This window comes from Pongo pygmaeus, chromosome X (genome assembly GCF_028885625.2).
Source record: "Pongo pygmaeus isolate AG05252 chromosome X, NHGRI_mPonPyg2-v2.0_pri, whole genome shotgun sequence".
NCBI lineage: Eukaryota > Metazoa > Chordata > Mammalia > Primates > Hominidae > Pongo > Pongo pygmaeus.
This window is the reverse complement of record NC_072396.2, coordinates 106,717,400-106,740,389: the sequence shown is the minus strand read 5'-3', so window position 1 is coordinate 106,740,389 and position 22,990 is coordinate 106,717,400. Positions and strand designations below refer to the sequence as shown.

General features: G+C 39.6%; 1 non-coding gene across 1 annotated transcript; it reads left to right on the top strand.

Moving 5' to 3' along the window:
* The first annotated feature begins 5,443 nt into the window (after window positions 1-5,443).
* On the top strand, window positions 5,444-5,550 carry LOC129025483 (U6 spliceosomal RNA). The gene has a single exon (XR_008497239.1). It is a non-coding gene; the product is annotated as a U6 spliceosomal RNA (small nuclear RNA).
* Window positions 5,551-22,990: the final 17,440 nt, after the last annotated feature.

Genomic DNA, 22,990 nt, shown 5'->3' with positions numbered 1-22,990 from the left:
AAATTGTCAAATCTCTAGCAAGACTGACCAAAAAAAAAAAAAAAAAAAGAAAGAAAGAGAGAGACTCAATTTATAGAAATTAGGAAGTAGAGAACACATCAGCACAACACACAATTGCAGAATAGGAGGATCCAGCCCCTGTATCTCCATAGAAACATTGATCTTAACAAACAACTTTATAGTTTGGATGTTTGTTCCTAAAAAGCTCATGTTGAAATTTGATGCCTAATCTTGGAGGTGGAGCCTAATGGGAAGTGTTTTGGTTATGGGAGTAGATCTTTCATGAAAAGATTAATATCCTCCCTCAGGGACGGGGTGAGTGAGTTCCTGTTCTACTAGATCCCAGGAGAGCTGGTTGTTAAAAAAGAGCCTGGCACCTCCCTTTCTCTCTTACTTCCTCTCTCACCACGTGATCTTTATACACCCTGGCTCCCCTTCACCGTCTGTCATGAGTAGAAGCAGCCTGAGGCCATCACCAGAAGTAAATGCTGGTGCTGTGCTTTTTGTACAGCCTGCAGAACCATGAGCCAAATAAACCTCTTTCCTTTATAAATAACTCAGCCTCAAGCATTTCTTTGTCGCAACATAAAATGGACTGAGACAGATGAGAAAACAGTTAGGGGAGCCCAGGAATCCGGCTGAAAGGTTCGAGCTCCCTGCTGTAGAAAAAAACAAAAACAAAAACAAAAACAAAAACAAAAAAAACAACCTAGGAATAGATGTATTGAAGAGGGTAAGTAGAACAATTTCATATACCCACGTCACCCCCCCACCGCCCACCTGCCCAGGGTGGCAGAGCTCAGGGCCAAAAGAGACCTCCTCAGAAACTGACGGATCCTATGAACTGGCTTGTGTATTCCACCAAAAGTTCCACTCACGAACCTCATAGGATGTTTCACCTGTGGACCTCTCAACTAGCTGACATACACCCTCATTAGTCCACATGCTCCTTCCCCAAGAGCTGAGACCCTGCATTCACCCACAGATAGTGTGCATGAGCCTCAATAGACAGCATACAGATATGACCAGCCACTGCAACTCTGCTAGATTTGGAGAAAATGCTCAATCTTGACACTTCAAGACTGCACTGCCATAGAGAAAATAATTAGGAGGCTTTCAGCAGCTGGCATGGCATTGTGAAATCAAGAGAAGGTACACAATCCCAAGACTTCACCCTCACAGGGAACAAGAAGATTGGAGCAGATATATCCATACAAAATATCTGAGAGATCCCCCAAAATCTTGAGTCAGACTCACTTGTGAAGATCTTTACCTCGAGGAGGTTACTATTTCTTCAAATGTGAAGACAGAGACACAAGGCTTCAAGGGAAATGAAGAATCAAGGACACATGAGACACCAAAGGAACAAAATAAAGCTCCAATGGCTGATGCCAAAGAAACGAAAATCAATGAACTTCTTGATAAGAATTCATAATAATTGTCTTAGAAAAGCTCAGTGAGCTACAAGATAACACAGATAAACAACTAAATGAAATTTTAAAAATACATGAACAGAATGAGAAATTTAACAAAGAGATAGAAACTATAAAAAAGAACCAAACAAATTCTGGAGCTGAACAATAACTGAACTGAACAATTAATTCAACAGATAGCTCAACAACATGCTTAATCATGCAGGAAAAAAGTCAGTAAACTTAAAGAAAGATCGTTTAAAAGTATCCAGTACACAGAATGAAAAGAAAAAAGAATGGAAAAGAGTGAAGAATGCTTACAGGACTATGGAAGACCACCAAGTGAACCAATAGATGCATTATGAAACGCCAAGGAGCAGAAAAAGAGAAAGGGAAAGAAAGCATATTTAAATAAATGATGACAGAAAACTTCCCAAATCTGGAGAGAGAAATTAATATCCAGATCCATGAAGCCCAAAGAACTCAAAACAGATTGAATATAAAAAGGTATTCACCGAGACACATTATGATCAAATTGCGAAAAGTCAATGACAAGGAGAATTCTGTAAGCAGCAAGAGAAAAGCAACTCACCACATAAAGGGAATCCCCATAACATTACAAGGGATTTCTTAGAAGAAACCTTGCAGACCAGGAGAGAGTGAGATAATACATTCAAAGAGCTGAAAGAAAAAAAAAAAAAACACTATCAACTAAGAATGCTTTGTCCAGCAAGTTGTCCTTCAGAAATGAAAATAAATAAATAAATAAATAAAAATGTTCCCAGACAAACAAAAGCTGAGGGAGTTTATCACCAATAGGCCTTCCTTACCACATGTTAAAGGGAGTTCTTCAAGTTTAGAAACAAAAGGATGATAATTAGCAACATTAAAACATATGAAAGTATAAAACTCACCAGTAAAAATAAGTATATAGTTGAATTCAGAATAGCCTAATAATGTAATGATGTTATATAAATCACTTTTAACTCTAGTATAAAGTTAAAAGACAAAAGCATTAAAAATAACTGTAGCCATAATAATTTTTTAATGAACACACAATACAGAATGATGTAAATTGTGACATCAATAACTTAAAATGTGGCAGTGGAGAAGTAAAAGTGTAGTTATTGTCTGTGATTAAACTTAAGTTGTTATCAGCTAGAATCAATAATAATATTTATATCAGCAATATAAAACTAGAAATCAGCAACAGGAGGAATCTTGGAAAAGTCACAAATACATGGAAGTTAAACAGCATTCCCCTGAAAAACCAATAAATCAAAGATTAAATAAAAAAGGAAATGAAAATTATCTTGAGAGAAACAAAAATGAAAATATCATATACCAAACTTATAGTATACATCAAAAGGCATTATAACAGAGAAGTCTATAGCAATAAATGCCAACATTAAGAAAAACAAAAGATTTGAAATAAACAACCTAACTTTATAACTCACAGAGAAAAAGAAGAAAAAATCAAGCCTAAAGTGATTAGAAAAAAAGAAAATAATCAATATAAGAGCAGAAATAAATGAAATAGAGACTAGAAAAACAATCAAAATGACCAAATAACTAAGAGTTGGTTTCTCAAAAAGATAAACCAAATTGACAAACCTTTAGCTAGACTAGAAAAAAAGAGAGTAGACTCGAAAAAATCAGAAATGAAAGAAAAGACAGTACAGCTGATAGCACATAAATGCAATGGATCAAGAGAGACTACTGGAAGGTCACACATCCCAACTACAAGGGGACAGAAACTCCTTCACTCAGGAACCTTCCAGTCCACACCCTAGGTATGTCTTCATCTCAATGTTCAACTATACCCTTTGTCATATCCTTTATTAATATAATAAACCAGTAAATGTAACTGTTTTCTTAAATTCCGTGAGTCATGCTAACAAATTAATTGTACCTGAGGAAGGGGTCTAGAAAAACCCTGATTATTAGCTGGTAGGTCAGAAGCACGTGTAAAACAATCTGGAGCTCTCAACTGGCATTAGAAGTGGGGGGCCGTCTTGTGGGTCTGAGCCCTTAACCTGTAGGATTTGACTCTAATTCCAGGTAGAGAGTGTCATAATCAAATTGAATTATAAGACACCCTGTTGGTGTCTGTTGCAAAAAAGTTTGGTGTTTAGGGAAAAAAGCCACACATTTTGGCCACAAAAAGTGTTCTGTGTTGTGTTGAGGGGAGCATCTGAGAGAAGGAAGAACATCTTATGTTTTTTTTTCCTATCAAATACACTAATATACAGCATAATATCGATAGGTAACAATAATGTATTATATACCTAAACTTTGCTAAGACAGTAGATATGTTAAGTGTTCTTAACACACACACACACACACACACACACACAAACACACAATGATAATAAAGGGGATGGGAGGACTCTTTGGAAAGTGATAGATATATTTATGCCCTTATCATTAACATTAAATGTATAGAGCTTTTTTATATATCAATCATATATCAATTAAATAGTTTTAAAATGAAATAAAATGTGGGGACATTACTAGCGACCTTACAGAAATATGAAGTAGTATAAAACATACTATGTCTACCGCAATTGTCTACTGCAAATTAGATAACCTAGATAAAATGGACAACTTCCTAGAAACACAAAAACTGCCCAAATGACTCAAAAAGTACAAAATCTGATGAGATATAGGTAAAGAGAATGAATCAGTAACCAAAAACCTCCTAGCAAAGAAAAGTCCAGGATCAAATGGCTTCAGTGGTGAATTGTACCAAACATTTAAAAGTAATTAACATAAAGCTGGGCGCAGTGGCTCACGCCTTTAATTCCAACACTTTGGGAGGCTGAGGTGAGCAGGATCACCTGAGGTCAGGAGTTCTAGACCAGCCTGGCCAACATGGTGAAACCCCATCTCTACTAAAGATACAAAAATTAGCCAGGCATGGTGGTGCATGCCTGTAATCCCAGCTACTTGGGAGGCTGAGGCAGGAGAATAGCTTGAACCTGGGAGGCGGAGGTTGCAAGGAGCTGAGATTGCACCACTGCGCTCCAGCCTGGGCGACAGAGCGAGACTGTCTCAAAAAAAAAAAATTTAACACAAATACATCTTGAAGTATTCCAAAAATTAGAAGAGGACTGCAACATTTCCTAACATTCTATGAAGACACCCTTAAACTGATATCACAGCCAGACAAAAATATCACAAGAAAACTATAGATCAATATCATTTATGAATATAGATGTAAAAATTCTCAAAAATATCAACAACTATCAAACTGAATCTAACAGTATATTAAAATATTATACTCCATGACCAAGTGGAATTTATTCCAGGAATACATATTTAGTTCAATATATGAAAATCAACATAATACATCAAATTAAGAGAATGAAGGAAAAACATCACGTTCTTACAAATTGATACAGAAAAGGCCTTTGACAAATTCCAACTCCCTACCATGATAAAAACACTCACCAAACCGGGAATAAAAGAGAACTTCCTTCACATGATAAAAGGCATTTACAAAAAACTTACAGCTAGCATCATACATAAGGATGAAAGACTTTCTCCTATAATCAAAAACAAGACAAGGATGCCCACTTTTACTGCATCAATTCAACATAGTACTGGAAGTCTAGCCAGATAATTAGGCAAGACAAAAGAATAAAGGGCATATAAATTGGAAAGGAAAAAGTGAAACTCTCTCTCATCATTAATGATGTGATGCTATACATAGAAAATCCCAAGATCCACAAGAAACTTACTAGAACTAATAAACCAGTTCAGCCACCTGTGGCAAACTGCTTGTTACCATTCCACAAAGACATAAGAAGCTTGCATCATAATGTCAATGTGCTCACTGCTACTTTCATAAAAAAAAAACCTGCTATGAAAATAATGTGTAATTTGTTGTCAATTTAAATAAATTCTGGCATAGATTCCTTTTTTTTTAAACTTCAGATTAGCACTTTGAGTAGGATCATTCAGGCTTGATCATATGCTCCAACTTTATAACTAAATTTTACACATTTAAATTAATATGAAAAAAGATTGTGCTCACTTTGGCAGCACACATACTAAAATCGGAACGATATAGAGAAGATTAGCATGGCCCCTGTGCAAAGATGACATGCAAATTCATGAAGCATTCCCTATTTTTAATTAAAAGACACAGAATGGCAAGGTGGATAAAGAGTCAAGACCCATCAGTGTACTGTATTCAAAAGACCCATCTCACATGCAAAGACACACATAGGCTCATGAAAGCAGAAAGAAAGCAGGGTTGCAATCCTAGCTTCTGACAAAACAGACTTTAAACCAACAAATATCAAAAAAGACAAAGAAGGGCATTACACAATGGTAAAAGTTCAATTCAACAAGGAGAGCTAACTATCCTAAATATATATGCACCGAATACAGGAGCACCCAGATTCATAAAAAGAAGTTCTTAGAGATCTACAAAGAGACTTAGACCTCCACACAATAATAGTGGAAGACTTCAACACCACACTGTCAATATTAGACAGATAGTCAAGACAGAAAACTAACAAGGATATTCAGGACTTGAATTCAGCTTTGGACCAAGTGGACCTGACACATATCTACAGAGCACTCCATCCAAAAACAACAGAATATACATTTTTCTTGGTGCCATGTAGCACTTACTCTAAAATCGATCACATAATTGGAAGTAAAACACTCCCCAGCAAATGCAAAAGAACTGAAATCATAACAGTCTCTCAGACCACAGTACAATCAAATTAGAACTCGAGATTAAGAAACTCACTCAAAACCACACGACTACATGGAAACTGAACAACCTGCTCCTGAATGACTCCTGGGTAAATAATGAAATTAAGGCAGAAATCAAGAAGTTCTTTGAAACTAATGAGAACAAAAATACAAAGTACCAGAATCTCTGGGACGCAGCAAAAGCAGTGTTAAAAGGGAAATTTGTAGCACTAAATGCGCACATCAAAAAGCTACAAATATCTCAAGTTAACACCCTAACAACACAACTAAAAGAACTAGAGAACCAAGAGCAAACAAACCCCAGAGCTGGCAGAAGACAAGAAATAACCAAGATGAGAGTTGAACTGAAGGAGATACAGACATGAAAAACCCTTCAAAAAGTCCATGAATCCAGGAGCTGGTTTTCTGAAATAAATAAATAAATAATAAATAAATAAATAGGCCACTAGTTAGACTAATAAAGAAGAAAAGACAGAATAATCAAATAGACACAATACAAAATGATAGAGGATATCACCAATGACCCCACGGAAATACAAAAAACTACCAGAGAATACTATAAACACCGCTATGCAAATGAACTAGAAAATCTAGAAGAAATGGATAAATTCCTGGACACACAGACCCTCAAGACTGAACCAGGAAGAAGTTGAATCCCTGAATAGACCAATAACAAGTTCTGAAATTGAGGCAGGAATAAATAGCCTACTAACCAAAAAAAGCCCAGGACCAGACAAATTTACGACTGAATTCACCCAGAGGTACAAAGAGGAGCTGGGACCACTTCTTCTGAAACTATTCCAAACAACTGAAAAGAAGGGACTCCTCCCTAACCCACTTTATGAGGCCAGCATCATCCTGATACCCAAAACCTGGCAGAGATACAACAAAAACAAAAAAACTTCAAGCCAATATCCCTTACGAACATCAATGCAAAAATCCTCAGTAAAATACTGGCAAACAGAATCTAGTAGCACATCAAAAAGCTTATCCACCATGATCAAGTTGGCTTCATCCCTGGGATTCAAGTCTGGTTCAGCATATGAAATCAAATTAACGTATTTTATCACATAAACAGAACCAATGACAAAAACCACAAGATTATCTCAATAGATGCAGAAAAGGCCTCCGATAAAATTCAACATCCCTTCGAGTTAAAAACTCTCAACAAACTAGGTATTGAAGGAACATACCTCAAAATAATAAGAGCCATTTATGGCCAGGCGTGGTTGCTCATGACTGTAATCGCAGCACATTGGGAGGCCGAGGCGGGCAGATCACCTGAGGTCAGGAGTTTGAAACCAGCCTGGCCAACATGGCGAAATTCCATCCCTACTAAAAATACAAAAATTGGCCTGGCATGGTGGCAGGTGCCTGTACTCCCAGCTACTCAGGAGGCTGAGGCACGAGAATCACTTGAACCCAGGAGGCAGAGGTTGCAGTGAGCCGAGATTGTGCCACTGCACTCCAGTCTGGGTGACAGAGCAAGACTCCATCTCAAAAAAAGAAAGAAAAAGAAAAGAAAGAAGAGCCATTTATGACAAACTCATAGCCAATATCATACTGAATGGGCAAAAGCTGGGAGCATTTCCCTTGAAAACCAGCACAAGACAAGAATACACTCTCTCTCCCCTTCTATTTTTTTTTTTTTTTTTTTTTTTTGAGACGGAGTCTCGCTCTGTCACCCAGGCTGGAGTGCAATGGTGCGATCTTGGCTCACTGCAACCTCCGCCTCCCGGGTTCACTCCATTTTCCTGCCTCAGCCTCCTGAGTAGCTGGGACTACAGGCACCCGCCACCACACCCGGCTAATTTTTTGTATTTTAGTAGAGATGGGGTTTTACCATGTTAGACAGGATGGTCTTAATCTCCTGACCTCATGATCTGCCCGCCTCGGCCTCCCAAAGTGCTGGGATTACAGGCGTGAGCCACCGTGACCGGCCTCTCCCCTTCTATTTAACATAGTATTAGAAGTTCTGGCCAGGGTAATTGGTCAAGAGAAAGAAATAAAGGGTATTCAAATAGGAGGAGAGGAAGTCAAATTGTCTTTTTGCAGATGACATGATCCTATATCTAGAAAACCCCATCACCTCAGCCCAAGATCTTCTTAAGCTGATAAGCAACTTCAGCAAAGTCAGGATACAAAATCAATGTGCAAAAATCACAAGCATTACTATACACCAACAACAGACAAGCAGAAAGCCAAATCATGAATAAACTCCCATTCAAAATGGCTACAAAGAGAATAAAATACCTAGGAATACAGCTAACAAGGGAAATGAAGGACCTCTTCAAGGAGAACTACAAACCACTGCTCAAAAAAGTCAGAGGACACAAATAAATAGAAAAACATTCCATGCTCATGGATAGGAAGAATTAATATCGTGAAAATGGCCACACTGCCCCAAGCAATTTATAGATTCAATGCTATTCCTATTAAACTACCATTGATATTCTTCACAGAATTAGAAAAAACTACATTAGAATTCATATGGAACCAAAAAGAGCCAGTATAGCCAAGACAATCCTAAGCAAAAAGAAAAAAGCTGGAGGTATCACACTACTTCAAACTATACTACAAGGCTGTGGTAACCAAACAGCATGGTAGTGGTACAAACAGACTCATAGACCAATGGAACAGAATAGAGATCTCAGAAATCAGACTGCACATCTACAACCATCTGATTTTCGACAAATCTGACAAAAACAAGCAACAGGGAAAGGATTGCTTATTTAATAAGTGGTGCTGTAAAAACTGTCTAGTCATATGCAGAAAACTGAAATTGGACCCCTTCCTTACATCATATACAAAAATTAACTCAAGATGGATTAAACACTTAAATGTAAAACCCCAAACCATAAAAACCCAGAAGAAAATCTGGGCAATAACACTCAAAATGTAGGGACGGGCAAAGATTTCACAACAAAAATATCAAAAGCAATTGCAACAAAAGCAAAAATTGACAAATGGGATCTAATTAAACTAAAGAGCTTCTGCACAGCAAAAGAAACTATAATCAGAGTGAACAGACAACGTACAGGTTGGGAGAAAATTTTTGAAATCTATTCGTCTGACAAAAGTCTAATACCCAGAATCTACAAGGAACTTAAATTTAGCAAAAAACCCCAAACAACCCCATTAAAAAGTAGGCAAAGGACATGAACACACACTTCTCAAAAGAAGACATTTATGCAGCCAACAACCATGAAAAAAAGCTCCACATCGCTGATCATTACAGAAATGCAAATCAAAACCACATTAAGATACCATTTCACACCAATCAGAATGGCAATTATTAAAGAGTCAAGAAACAACAGATGCTGATGAGGCTGTGGAGAAATAGGAACACTTTTACACTGTTGGTGGGAATGCAAATTAGTTCAACCATTGTGAAAGACAGTGTGGCAATTCCTCAAAGACCTAGAACCAGAAATACCATTTGACTCAGCAATCCCATTACTGGGTATATACCCAAAGGAATATAAATCATTCTATTATAAAGATACATGCACATGTATGTTCACTGCAGCACTATTCACAATAGCAAAGACATGGAATCAACCCAAATGCCCATCAATGATAGATTGGATAAAGAAAATGTGGTACCATATATACCATAGAATACTATGCAGCCATAAAAAGGAATGAGATCATGTCCTTTCAGGGACATGGATGGAGCTGGAAGTCATTATCTTCAGCAAACTAATGCAGGAATAGAAAACCCAACACTGCATGTTGTCACTTATAAGTGGGAGCTGAACAATGAGAACACATGGACAGAGGGAAGGGAACAACATACACTCGGGCCTGTTGGGGGAGGGAGGGGGAGGGCGGGGGAGGCAAGAGCATTAGGGAGAAGAGCTATTGCATGCCAGGCTTAATACCTAGGTGATGAGTTGATAGGTGCAGCAAACCACCATGGCACACATTTACCTATATAAAAAACCTTCACATTCTGTACATGTATCCTGGAACTTTAAATTGAAAAATTTATTTACTTCTCAATCAAAACTACTTACTTGGTCTTGTGATTTTAATTTTATTTTTCTCTAGGTCTGTATAAAGTGAGTGAATCCACTAAATGCTAGTATTCTAGTTCCTATGCTGTTACTATTTCTCCTTATAATTTAATAAACTGATATTTTGAATCCTGTAAATCTCGTGAACTTGCTAAACATGAGCTTTTCCCACACAGATGGATCTATTTTTCTGTTATGAGGTTATTGAGCTTCTGAGTTGGTATGGTCTAGGGCCAGATATTGTGTACTTCTTTTAATGTCATCAAGGTACTAAGTGTTATGGATGGCTTCTTGAGGACATCCAGTAGACCTGGCAACACAGAGACACATCCTTTGGTCTGACCGACAGCCTTTTCCATTTTGAAACTCCAAGAAAGTTTCAAGGAAGTTATAGAAGAATATTAGTGTCCCTCACCACTAATCAATCTGATTGATGGAATATGAAAATAAAATTAATTGGAGATGAAATTAACTAGAGAGCCCAACCATGTATGTGAGTTATGGATATAACATCTCAGATAAGACACAATGCTTATTATAAACTGCAGTAAGTGAACTGGTATGTTTCTAACACCAGAGAACAGTTACCTCAGAAACACATGTGAAAATGACATCATCAATTTCAAAAGAGACATGAGAAATTGTTGGAGTAGGGGCATATTATTGAATAAATGATATTGGTATTATGTAGAAAAAAATCCATTTCTATTTTCCTCTTCCATTTTTCATTTACCAGCCAAAATTCATTCTAGGTAAATGAGTATTTATTTCTCCTTGACTCCATTTAAAACACTCATTAAGGCATCTAATCTTCCTGGGATTTGTTCATGTGTATTGGAATTTAACTTGTTTTCCCAAATAACTAGCTAATTATTCCAACACCGTTCACTAAATATGCAAAAAAAAAAGTTAACATAGCAGGCCTGAGATTGCTCTCCTTAGAAACTCCTGCTTGCCAGGACGGCCCTGGAGTCTGGGAACTCGGACTAAGGGAGAATTCCCACCATTCCTAGAGCTGATAAGAATGGCTCACTGTACATAAACTTTTTGTGCAAACAATGTGGTTCATGCAAAATACTTTCTTTCCTTCTTGGATTCTGGAATTTTGGTCTGTGCTAGGCAAAGGGCAGATACATGAAAAGCCCCCAATAAAAATCTCGGGCACTGAGTCTCTAATGTTGTCTTTGGTAGACAAAACATTTCACACATGTTGTCACAATTAATTGTTGGAGGAATTAAGCATATCCTGTGTGACCACACACGGCAAGAGGACTCTTGGAAGCTTGAGCCTATTTCCTTCTAGATTTTGCTCCATGCTTTTTCCCCCTTTGCTGGTTTGGTTTTGTATCCTTTCACTGTAATAAATCACAGCTGTGAGTACAACTATATGCCAAGTCCTGTGTGTACTGCTAGCAAATCATTGAACATGTGGATGGTCTTGAGGACCCACAGCAGACTGAATATTTCACTTTTTTCCATGAATCTGAACTGTCGTCTTAGTATAAATGCCTATATATGGGCTCTCTGTGTCCCATTTATCTTTTCCTGAGTCAGTTCTACTGTTTTAATAACCATAGTTGATAAAAAAAATTTTAGATTCCTGCCCAACCTCCAAATTACTTTCCTTTCAAAATTGCTGGACTGTTCATAGGTTTGTGTGTGCACAGAAATTTATAAGGATTTCTTGAACCTCTGAAAACCTCTAAACCAAGGACCTCTAAAGGCAAATGGGGAAAACCTAAAAATACTCCACTCACAAGAAAGAAAATACAGCTAGCTAATAAACATCTGAAAATATGTTTAACCTCTTTACTAAGATCAAAACAACAGTGCAATACTACATTATCCAATTCCATTAGTAAATGACTTAAAAATTAAAAATATATGCCACTAAGGTCATAAACACATTAAAAACAGTATGTTCTAAGCTTACCATCTCTTTCTAAGACAAACTGTCTAGTGTACAGTCCCATCTCAAAGGAATTATTTACTTGATTCTGAAGCAAGGTGTTTCCACTAACCTGAACCAGCATTGAATACCTGGGCCAAGGATAAACAAAGATACACAGAGAAGGAAGGATCAGGAATGTTAATGGCAGAATATGAAGATTATCTGAATGGCTATCCAATCAAACAGTACAAGTTAACCACTGGAGTGAAGGTATAAACACATTAGATTAGGAAGTGGGCTCAAAAGAAGGTGAAAGTTCACGGAGTTGGTGAGAGGGATCAGGAGTGTCACCATGTAGGGGGTGGATGGCCTTGTAGAAAATAGCTGAAGGATGGACAGGCTTTTGACAGACAGACATTATAGCGGGGGAAGGATAACTGGAGGGAAGGGACAAAGTAAGAAAGGTAGCTTCTCCAGGTACAACAAACTGTGTGAATAAGCTGCGGTATGAAAAGCTTATTTTAATCTGTAAAGAGTATATGATATATGTGCCACCCTAAAAGGCATTGGGTACAAATGTTTCAGAGATAAGTTTTAAGGTGTCTTTAAGGTACAGACAATCTCTATCTTATACAAACAGTTCCTGAGACTAGAAAAAGAACAAAAGCTATCCAAACTGATTTAATGAGTTCAACATAACAAAACCATAATGAGAAAACTAAAGAATAAAAATAAAATTATAGGCAACTTCAATCATAAACAATAATGAAAAATTGTCAAGGTGAACCCTGCAGTATATTAATAAACAATGATAATAACAAAAATACTGTGATAGAACTTCAATGAGATAGGCATATCCACAATTGTAAATAGGGATGTGCATACTTATAGTCAAAGATTTCAGCAACACTCTTTCAATAACAAAAAATAGAGACAAAATAAGTAAAGATGTACAACAGAAGACATAAAATTATGAACTGGAGAAGGGCCCAAGATGGCTGAGTATAAACAGCTCTGGTTGGCAGCTCCCACTGAGATGAATGCAAAAGGCAAGTGATTTCTGCATTTCCAAATGAGGTACACAGATTTTCTCTGGATCACTGGGACTAACTAGGTGGATGGCATCATCCATGGAGAACAAAGAAATGCAGGGTGGGGCGACAGTTCACCTGGGAGCTGCATGGTGCAAAGGGACCTCCCTCCCTCAGCCAAGGGAGGTGGTGAGGGACTGTGCTACCTGCTCAGGGTTCTACACTTTTCCCACGGATTTTTGCAATCTGCAGATCAGAAGATTCCTTTGTGTGCTTACACCACCAGGGCCTTGGGTCCCAAACACAAAACTGGGCATACCTACGGCAGCTGCACCAGTCAGTAGCAGTTGGGGCAGGCACTGAGCTGCAGGAGTTTTTACATACTCTGGTGGCTCCCAGAACTCCAGGGTGGCAGAAGAGCCGTCCACTCCCATGGAAAGGGGGCTGAAGTCAGAGAGCCAAGTAGCCTTGCTCAGTAGGTCCCACAACCACAGAATCCCATAAGCTAAGACCCACTGGCTTGGAATCCCCGCTGGACAGCACAACAGCCTGGAGTCTGCGGAAGATGACTGAATTCCCGGGGGGAGGGGCGACCACCATTACTGTGGCTCTAGTTGGCAGTTTTCCACTGCCAGTGCTAGAGAAGCTGGGCGGTTTGGACTGGGTGATATTCCCCCACAGCATAGCACAGTGGCTGTGGAAGACCTTGGCCAGACTGCTTCTTTAGGTGGCACCTGGATCCATCCCTCCTCATTGGGCAAGGCCTACTTGCAGGAATTCCTGCAACTCTAGCTGGGGGCTTCCAGACAGAACTCTCATCTCCCTGGGAAAGAGCACCTTCAGAGAGGGGTGGCCATGGTCTCAGGTTCAGCAGACATAATCTTTCCTGCCTGCTGGCTCTGAAGAGTCCAGGTGATGTGGACAAGGGGGATTTCCCAAGCACAGCATGCCAGCTCCACTAAGCGGAAGCCAGAGAGCTTCCCCCTGATCCCATGCCTCCTGACTGGGTGAGACCTCCCAACAGGGGTAGCCAGACACCTCATACAGGAGAGTTCTGGCTGGTATCAGGTCGGTATCCCTCTGGGACAAAGCTTCCAGAGGAAGGAGCAGGCAGCAATCTTTGCTGTTCTGCAGGCTCCACTGGTGATACCCAGGTGAACAACGTCTGGAGTGGACCCCCAGCAAACTGCAGCAGACCTGCAGAAGAGGGACCTGATTGCTGGAAGAAAAACAAACAAACAGAAGGCAACAACAACAAAAACATCAACAAAAAAAGACCACACAAAAACCCCATACAAAGGTCAACAGCCTCAAAGAGCAAAGGTGGATAAATCCATGAAGATGAGGAAAAACCAATGCAAAGTGCTGAAAATTCCAAAAGGCAGACTGCCTCTTCTCTTCCAAATGATTGCAACACCTCTCCAGCAAGTGCACAGAACTGGGCTGAAGCTGAGATGGATGAACTGACAGCAGTAGGCTTCAGAATGTGGGTAATAACAAACTTCATTGCGCTAAAGGATTATGTTATAACCCAATACAAAGAAGCTAAGAATCATGATAAAAGGTTACAGGAGCTGTTAACTAGAATAATCAGTTTAGAGAGAAACATAAATGACCTAATGAAGTTGAGAAACACAGCACTAGAACTTCAAGCAACACACAAGCATCAACAGCCAAATTGATCAAGTGGAAGAAAGAATATCAGAGCTTGAAGACTATCTTGCTGAAATAAGGCAGACAGATAAGATTAGAGAAAAAAGCAAGAAAAGGAATGAACAAAACCTCCGAGAACTATGGGACTATGTAAAAAGACCAAACCTATGACTGATTGGAGTACCTGAAAGAGACAGAGAGAATAGAACCAAGTTGGAAAACATACTTCAGAATAACATCCAGGAGAACTTCCCCAACTTAGCAAGACAGGCCAACATTCAAATTCAGAAAATCCAGAGAACCCCAATAAGATACTCCATGAGAAGATCAACCCCAAGACACACAGTCACCAGATTCTCCAAGGTCAAAATGACGGAAAACATGTTAAGGGCAGCCAGGGAGAAAGACCAGGCCACCTACAAAGGGAAGCTCATCAGAATAACAGCAGATCTCAGTGGAAAACCTACAAGCCAGAAGACATTGGGGGCCAATAGTCAACATTCTTAAAGAAAAAAATTTTCCAACCCAGAATTTTATAGCCGGTCAAATTAAGCTACATAAGTGAAGGAAAATAAAATCCTTTTCAGACAAGCAAATGCTGAGGGATTTTATCACCACAAGGCCTGCCTTGAAAGAGCTCCTGAAGGAATCACTAAACATGGAAAGGAAAAACCATTACCAGCCACTACAGAAACACACTGAAGTACCAACGACACTATGAAGCAACTACAGTAACAAGTCTGCAAAATTAATCAACCAGCATCATGATAACAGGATCAAATTCACACATAACAATATTACCCTTAAACGTAAATGGGGTAAATGCCCCAATTAAAAGACACAGAATGGCAAGCTGGATAAAAAGAGAAGATGCATCAATATGCTGTATTCAAGAGAAACATATCATGTGCAAAGACACACAGGCTTGAAATAAAGGGATGGAGGAAATTATACTAGGCAAATGGAAAGCAGTAAAAAGCAGGGGTGGGAATCCTAGTTTCTGACAAAATAGACTTTAAACCAACAAAGGTCAACAATGACAAAGAAGGGCATTACATAATAGTAAACGGTTCAATTCAACAAGAAGAGCTAGCTATCCTAAATATATATGAACCCAATACAGGAGCACCCAGATTCATAAAACAAGTTCTTAAAGACCCACAAAGAGACTCAGACCCCCACAAAATAACAATGGGAGACTTTAATTCCCTGCTGTCAGTATAAGACAGATCATTGAGACAGAAAATTAGCAAAGATATTCAGGACTTGAACTCAGTTCTTGACCGAATGGACCTGATAGGTATCTACAGAACTCTCCACCCAAAAACAACAGAAAATAGATTTTTCTCAGCAGCACATGGCACTTACTCTAAAATTGATCGCATGATTGGAAGTAAAGCACTCCTCAGCAAATGCAAAACAACTGAAATCATAACAGTCTCTCAGACCACAGAGCACTCAAGATTAAGAGTTGAGTGAATTGAAACCCACTCAAAACCACACAACTACATGGAAACTGAACAACCTGCTCCTGAAAGACTCCTGGGTAAATAATGAAATTAAGGCAGAAATCAAGAAGTTTTTTGAAACTAATGAGAACAAAGGGACAATGTACCAGAATCTGAGATGCAGCTAAAGCAGTGTTAAGAGGAAAATGTATAACACTGAATGCCCAGATTGAAAAGCTAGAAAGATTTCAAATCGACACCCTAACATCACAACAAAAAGGCTAGAGAATCAAGAGTCAACAAACCCCAGAGCTAGCAGAAGACAAGAAATAACCAAGATGAGAGCAAAAATGAAGGAGATAGAGACATGAAAATCCCTTCAAAAATTCAATGAATCCGGGCACAGTGGCTCGCACCTGTAATCCTAGCACTTTGGGAGGCCAAGGCGGGCGGATCACAAGGTCAGGAGATTGAGACCATCCTGGCTAACACACTGAAACCCCATCTCTACTAAAAATACAAAAAAAAATTAGCCGGGCGTGGTGGCGGGCGCCTGTAGTCCCAGCTACTCGGGAGGCTGAAGCAGAAGAATGGTGTGAACCCAGGAGGCGGAGCTTGCAGTGAGCTGAGATCGCACCACTGCACAATGAATCCAGGAGCTGTTTTTTTATATATATAAAAAAGTCAATAAAATAGACCACTAGCTAGACTAACAAAGAAGAAAAGACAGAAGATTCAAATAAACACAATCAGAAATGATAACGGGGATACCACCACTGACCCCACAGAAATAGAAAAAAAAAAACCCCACCAGAGAATACTATAAACACCTCTATGCAAATAAACTAGAAAATCTAGAAGAAATGGATAAATTCCTGGAGTATACACCCTCCCAAGACTGAACCAGCAAGAAGTTGAATCCCTGAGCAGACCAATAACAAGTTCTGAAATTGAGGCAGTAATAAACAGCCCACCAACCAAAAAAAATCTCAGGACCAGATGGATTTACAGCTGAATTCTACCAGAGGTACAAAGAGGAGCTGGTACTATTTCTTCTGAAACTATTCCAAACAACAGAAAAGGAGGGACTCCTCCCTAATTCATTTTATGAGGCCAGCATCATCCCGATACCAAAACCTGGCAGAGATGCAACAAGAAAAGAAAACTTCAAGCCAATATCCCTGATGAACATACATGCAAAAATCCTCAGTAAAATACTAGCAAACCGAATCCATATGCAAATCAATAAATGTAATTCATCACATAAACAGAACTAAAGAGAAAAAAACACATGATTATCTCAATAGATGCAGAAAAGGCCTTCGATAAAAGTCAACATCCCTTCATGTTAAAAACTCTCAACAAACTAGGTATTGAAGGAACATATCTCAAAATAATAAGGGCCATTTATGACAAACCCACAGCCAATATCATACTGAATGGGCAAAAGCTGGAAGAATTTCTCTTGAAAACCAGAACAAGACAAGAATACCCTCTCTCACCACTTCTATTCGACATAGTATTAGAAGTTCTGGCCGGGGCAATCAGGCAAGAGAAAGTAATAAAGTATATTCGAATAGGAAGAGAGGAAGTCAAATTGTCCTTGTATGCAGATAACATGATCCTATACCTAGAAAACCCTATCAATAGAGCCCAAAATCTTCTTAAGCTGATAAGCACCTTCAGCAAAGTCTCAGGATAAAAAATCAATGTGCAGAAATCACAAGCATTCATACATACCAACAGCAAACAAGCAGAGACCCAAATCATGAATGAACTCCCATTTTCAATTGCCACAAAGGAAGAAAATACCTAGGAATAAAGCTAACAAGGGAAGTGAAGGACCTCTTCGAGGAGAACTACAAACTACTGCTGAAGGAAATCAGAGAGGAAATGAGCAGATGGAAAAACATTCTATACTCATGGATAGGAAGAATCAATATTGTGAAAATGGCCATACTGCCCAAAGCGATTTATAGATTCAGTGCTATTCCCATTAAACTACCATTGGCATTCTTCACAAAATTAGAAGAAACAATTTTAAAATTCATATGGAAGCAAAAAAGAGCTCGTGTGGCCGGGAAAGTCCTAAGTAAAAAGACCAAAGCTAGCGGCATCACGCTACCTGACTTCAAACTATACTATAAGGCTACAGTAACCAAAACAGCATGGTATCGGCACAAAAACAGACACACAGACCAATGGAACAGAATACAAAACTCAGAAATAAAACCGCACATCTACAACCATATGATCTTTGACAAACCTGACAAAAACAAGCAATGGGGAAAGGATTCCCTATTTAACAAATGGTGCTGGCAGAACTGGCTAGCCATATGCCAAAAATTGAAAATGGACCCCTTCCTTACACCATATACAAAAATTAACTCAAAATGGATTAAAGACTTAAATGTAAAACCCAAAACTATAAAAACCCTAGAAGAAAAACTGGGCAATACCATTCAGGACATAGGGATGGGCAAAGGTTTCATGACAAAAATGTCAAAAGCAACTGCAACAAAAGCAAAAATTGACAAATGGGATCTAATAAAACTAAAGAGCTTCTGCACAGCAAAATAAACTATCATCAGAATGAACAGACAACCTACAGAATGGGAGAAGACTTTTACAGTCTGTCCATCTGACAAAGGTCTAATATCCAGAATCTACAAGAAACTTAAATTTACAAGAAAAACTAAACAACTCCATTAAAAAGTGGGCAAAGGAAATGAACAGACAATTTTCAAAAGAAGACATAAATGTGGCCAAAAAAATATGAAAAAAAAGCTCAACATCACTGATCATTAGAGAAATGCAAATCAAAATCACAATGAGATACCATACAATACCAGTCAGACTGGCGATTATTAACAAGTCAAGAAACAACAGATCCTGGTGAGGTTGCAGAAGAATAGGGATGCTTTTACACTGTTGTTGGGAATGTAAATTAGTTCAAGCACTGTGGAAGACAGTGTGGCGATTCCCCAAAGACCTAGAATCAGAAACACCATTTGACCCAACAATCCCATTATTGGGTATATACCCAAAGGAATATAAATCATTCTATTATAAAGATGCATGCACATGTATGCTCACTGCAGCAATATTCACAATAGCAAAGATGTGGAATCAACCCAAATGCCCATCAGTGATGGACTGGATAAAGAAAATGTGGTACATGTACACCATGGAACACTATGCAGCCATAAAAATCATAAAGATCATGTCCTTTGAAGTGACATGGATGAAGCAGGAAGGCATTATCCTTAGCAAACTAATGCAGAGACAGAAAACCCAAGACTGCAGGTTCTCACTTATAAGTGGGAGCTCAACAATGAGAACACATCAACACAGAGATGGGAACAACACACACTGGGGCCTGTCAGGGGAGGGCAGCAAGCAGGGAGAGCATTAGGAAAATGAGTTAATGCATGCCAGGCTTAATAGCTAGGTGATGGGTTGATAGGTGCAGCAAACCACCATGGCACACATTTACCTGCACATCCTGCACATGTACCCTGGAACTTAGAAAATAAAATAAAATAGAGGGGAGGAGCCAAGATGGCCGAATAGGAACAGCTACCATCTACAGCTCCCAGCGCGAGAGACGCAGAAGACGGGTGATTTCTGCATTTCCATCTGAGGTACCGTGTTCATCTCACTAGGGAGTGCCAGACAGTGGGTGCAGGTCAGTGGGTGAGTGCACCGTGCGCCAGCCGAAGCAGGGGCGAGGCATTTCCTCACTCGGGAAGCGAAAGGGGTCAGGGAGTTCCCTTTCCAGGGGTGCCACTCCCACCCGAATACTGTGCTTTTCCGAAGGGCTTAGGAAACGGTGCCGCAGGAGAGTATAGCCCGCACCTGGCTCAGAGGGTCCTACGCCCACGGAGTCTCGCTGATTGCTAGCACAGCAGTCTGAGATCAAACAGCAAGTCGGCAGCGAGGCTGGGGGAGGGGCGCCCGCCATTGCCCAGGCTCGCTTAGGTAAACAAAGCAGTCTGGAAGCTTGAACTGGGTGGAGCCCACCACAGCTCAAGGAGGCCTGCCTGCCTCTGTAGGCTCCACCTCTGGGGGCAGGGCACAGACAAACAAAAAGACAGCAGTAACCTCTGCAGACTTAAATGTCCCTGTCTGACAGCTTTGAGGAGAGCAGTGGTTCTCCTAGCACGCAACTGGAGATCTGAGAACGGGCTGACTGCCTCCTCAAGTGGGTCCCTGACCCCTGACCCCCAAGCAGCCTAACTGGGAGGCACCCCCCAGCAGGGGCAGACTGACACCTCACACGGCCGGCCAGGTACTCCAACAGACCTGCAGCTGAGGGTCCTGTCTGTTAGAAAGAAAACTAACAGGAAGGACATCCATACCAAAAACCCATCTCTACATCACCATCATCAAAGACCAAAAGTAGATAAAACCACAAAGATGGGGAAAAAACAGAGCAGAAAAACTGGAAACTCTAAAAAGCAGAGTACCTCTCCTCCTCCAAAGGAACGCAGTTCCTCACCAGCAATGGAACAAAGCTGGACGGAGAATGACTTTGACGAGCTGAGAGAAGAAGGCTTCAGACGATCAAATTACTCCGAGCTACGGGAGGATATTCAAACCAAAGGCAAAGAAGTTGAAAACTTTGAAAAAAATATAGAAGAATGTATAACTAGAATAACCAATACAGAGAAGTGCTTAAAGGAGCTGATGGAGCTGAAAACCAAGGCTCGAGAACTACGTGAAGAATGCAGAAGCCTCAGGAGCCGATGCGATCAAATGGAAGAAAGGGTATCAGCCCTGGAAAATGAAATGAATGAAATGAAGCGAGAAGGGAAGTTTAGAGAAAAAAGAATAAAAAGAAATGAGCAAAGCCTCCAAGAAATGTGGGACTATGTGAAAAGACCAAATCTACATCTGATTGGTGTACCTGAAAGTGACGGGGAGAATGGAAACAAGTTGGAAAACACTCTGCAGGATATTATCCAGGAGAACTTCCCCAATCTAGCAAGGCAGGCCAACATTCAGATTCAGGAAATACAGAGAACGCCACAAAGATACTCCTCGAGAAGAGCAACTCCAAGACACATAATTGTCAGATTCACCAAAGTTGAAATGAAGGAAAAAATGTTAAGGGCAGCCAGAGAGAAAGGTCGGGTTACCATCAAAGGGAAGCCCATCAGACTAACAGCGGATCTCTCGGCAGAAACCCTACAAGCCAGAAGAGAGTGGGGGCCAATATTCAACATTCTTAAAGAAAAGAATTTTCAACCCAGAATTTCATATCCTGCCAAACTAAGCTTCATAAGTGAAGGAGAAATAAAATACTTTACAGACAAGCAAATGCTGAGAGATTTTGTCACCACCAGGCCTGCCCTAAAAGAGCTCCTGAAGGAAGCGCTAAACATGGAAAGGCACAACCGGTACCAGCCACTGCAAAATCATACCGAAATGTAAAGACCATCGAGACTAGGAAGAGACTGCATCAACTAACGAGCAAAATAACCAGCTAACATCATAATGACAGGATCAGATTCACACATAACAATATTAACTTTAAATGTAAATGGACTAAATGCTCCAATTAAAAGACACAGACTGGCAAATTGGATAAAGACTCAAGACCCATCAGTGTGCTGTATTCAGGAAACCCATCTCACGTGCAGAGACACACATAGGCTCAAAATAAAAGGATGGAGGAAGATCTACCAAGCAAATGGAAAACAAAAAAAGGCAGGGGTTGCAATCCTAGTCTCTGATAAAACAGACTTTAAACCAACAAAGATCAAAAGAGACAAAGAAGGCCATTACATACTGGTAAAGGGAGTAATTCAACAAGAAGAGCTAACTATCCTAAATATATATGCACCCAATACAGGAGCACCCAGATTCATAAAGCAAGTCCTGAGTGACCTACAAAGAGACTTAGACTCCCACACATTAATAATGGGAGACTTTAACACCCCACTGTCAACATTAGACAGATCAACGAGACAGAAAGTCAACAAGGATACCCAGGAATCGAACTCAGCTCTGCACCAAGTGGACCTAATAGACATCTACAGAGCTCTCCACCCCAAATCAACAGAATATACATTTTTTTCAGCACCACACCACACCTATTCCAAAATTGACCATATACTTGGAAGTAAAGCTCTCCTCAATAAATGTAAAAGAACAGAAATTATAACAAACTATCTCTCAGATCACAGTGCAATCAAGCTAGAACTCAGGATTAAGAATCTCACTCAAAACCGCTCAACTACGTGGAAACTGAACAACCTGCTCCTGAATGACTACTGGGTACATAACGAAATGAAGGCAGAAATAAAGATGTTCTTTGAAACCAACGAGAACCAAGACACAACATACCAGAATCTCTGGGACACATTCAAAGCAGTGTGTAGAGGGAAATTTATAGCACTAAATGCCCACAAGAGAAAGCAGGAAAGATCCAAAATTGACACCCTAACATCACAATTAAAAGAACTAGAAAAGCAAGAGCAAACACATTTAAAAGCTAGCAGAAGGCAAGAAATAACTAAAATCAGAGCAGAACTGAAGGAAATAGGGACACAAAAAACCCTTCAAAAAATTAATGAATCCAGGAGCTGGTTTTTTGAAAGGATCAACAAAATTGATAGACCGCTAGCAAGATTAATAAAGAAAAAAAGAGAGAAGAATCAAATAGATGCAATAAAAAATGATAAAGGGGATATCACCACTGATCCCACAGAAATACAAACTACCATCAGAGAATATTACAAACACCTCTATGCAAATAAACTAGAAAATCTAGAAGAAATGGATAAATTCCTCAACACAT